We start from the raw sequence: 2,373 nt of genomic DNA on the forward strand, positions 1-2,373 counted from the left end.
TACTTACTATATTATATATACTATATACACCCTTTGCAATACCTGAAGACCTTGTTGTTTATTCTATACACAATAATTTGCATCAGCTAATCCCAAACTCCCAATCCATCCCTCCCCAACCCGATTTTGAGGGTTTTTTTCTAAGTTTTTATTTTTGGTTGCTCTGGGTCTTCCTTGCTGCATGTAGGCTTTCTCTAGTTGTGGCAAGGGGAGGGCTACTCTTTATCGCAGTGCAGGCTTCTCATTGTGGTGGCTTCTCTTGTTGTGGAGCACCGGCTCTAGGCATGCCAGCTTCAGTAGTTGCGGCTGTAGGGCTCCAAAGTGCAGGCTCAGTAACTGTAACACACAGGCTTAGTTGCCCCTCTGCATGGGGAATCTTCCCAGACTAGGGATGGAACCCACATCCCCTTCATCATCCCCTTCATTGACATGTGGATTCTTTACCGCTGGACCACCAGGAAAGTCTGAGATTGAGTTTTAATATAACTGAAAAGTGTCAGGAAATCATGGACTCTAAAAAAAAAAAAATGCTGTGGGTGGGAAATGAATATTTAACATGAAAGTTTCAGGGGGTATTTGCAATGTAAGATAACTCTGTACATATAGCTCTTCTCAGTTTAAGCTTTCTTTTTTTTTTTTTTGCCTTTCATACTATTTCTCAATAGTTGCTTGACCCAACATCTTTCTGTCTGCTCTATACAATGAAAATACAAACTAAATGAGAATAGAAAAAAAGCATTAAATTGTACAAATTACAAATCTGTTCCCAAATATACTTAACGTAAGTAAAATACACATTTCAGTAAGAAATCTGCAGTGAATGACTGACTGCATTCTGGGAAGCTTCAGGAAACTTTGGCGGGGCCGACATTCATGGGCGGAGCTAAGAGGCTTCGCACCAATCACAGTTTGCAGCGGGTTTCTGCTGGCCTATCTGTGAGCTGCACGGAGCACGTCATGAGCGTCGCCTGTGCGGGACTGACTGGGGGAGGGGAGAAGCGGCTCTAGCCTCCACGCTGAGTTCATTCCCATCAACAGCCTATACAGTCTGCTTTCAAAGAAAGTAAACGCATTAAGGTAAACAGTGGAACCCCAGACACACGTTCTGGCTGCATTTATGTGGAACTCTCTAGCTACAGTGGGCGGTCGTGAAGAGGTTCTTCCTCAGGACAACGTGGTCACGGGACTCGGACGACCCAGCGGGGCTGAGGGGAGCCGAGGACTGGGGAGAGGCTCCCTCGGACTTCAGGTGGAGACAATCTTCTCCGGCACAGCCCAGGGCCCTGCAGTCCTCTCCTCTATCATCTGGTGCAGCGCTCAATGTAGGCTTCCGCTTGATGCCGGAAGTCCGCCTTGATCCGCAAATGATGTCCTACAGCTTGGCTAGTCAGCGGATCATCAAAATTCCACAGATCAGTAAACAAAGAGTTGAATCCCTAAACAACAGCCTTCAGTGTCCTCATGGGGGCCCAGCCGGTGCTATCAATCGAATGTTCTTTCAGTCAACTGAGACATATCCTCGCCCGTCTCTGTGATGTTGGGGTTCCAGGTCCTGGGCAAGCATTTCCACTTTGGGAGGCACCATGTTGCATGCATCAGGAGCTTCAGTTTCAAACTGAAGTTTTCCACCCTGGTAAGTAACCCTCACCTGGGGTGACAGTTGGCTGAAAACAATGAAGTTTGTTTGGATCAGGAACATGCACTTTACACGTTCAAGGTAAATTAGCTTCAAGTTCTACAAGCTCTTACACAAGCAGCCGGTCCCTCAGGGACACCTGCCGAGTGCAGTCAGGGGCTGTGGCTGACGCCTGGGACTCTTTGAGACCGTCATCCCGCTTCAGCTTGCCTGCCAGAATCAGCATCACTGCCTCCTGTTTCCTGGGTACCCCGAGACAGGCAAGGCGGGCCCAGCGCCCAACACCATGCCCGGCCGGTGGGCAGCGGTGAGACGCGGCCCCTCACACCCGCACCAGCTCCGGGTGGCAGGACCGGGAGTCCAGTATAAACGATTAAATAAACCAACTGCATAAGATACTGCAAATAATTACTTCTTATGAACTATTAAGAAAATGTTTCAACTTACAAGTAAGATTGAGGTAAATATATAGAGCTGTTGTCTTCATGAGTCACTGTTCACTCTCGCTTTTAAGAAGGAACATATTAATTTCTGTTTGAACAGTGCAACCTGACAACTGGTTTACATTTATTTCATTTTTTGTCAGACAGTTTAGTTTAAAACTCAGCATGTGAGCCCCTCCAGTTTTCCATAACTCTTTTGCAGTTTTTCCAAATGTGAAAATTGTGGAAAAATAAAGTGTTCTCTAGAGCACACCCACATCCTGCTCAAGTTAGAACAGATTAAGAAACAATTGT

General features: G+C 46.5%; 1 pseudogene; it reads right to left on the bottom strand.

Moving 5' to 3' along the window:
• Positions 1 to 1,301: 1,301 nt before the first annotated feature.
• LOC128053547 (NEDD8-conjugating enzyme UBE2F-like) lies at positions 1,302 to 1,924 on the bottom strand (annotated as a pseudogene).
• Positions 1,925 to 2,373: the final 449 nt, after the last annotated feature.

The sequence above is a fragment of the Budorcas taxicolor genome, chromosome 9, assembly GCF_023091745.1.
Source record: "Budorcas taxicolor isolate Tak-1 chromosome 9, Takin1.1, whole genome shotgun sequence".
Lineage (NCBI taxonomy): Eukaryota > Metazoa > Chordata > Mammalia > Artiodactyla > Bovidae > Budorcas > Budorcas taxicolor.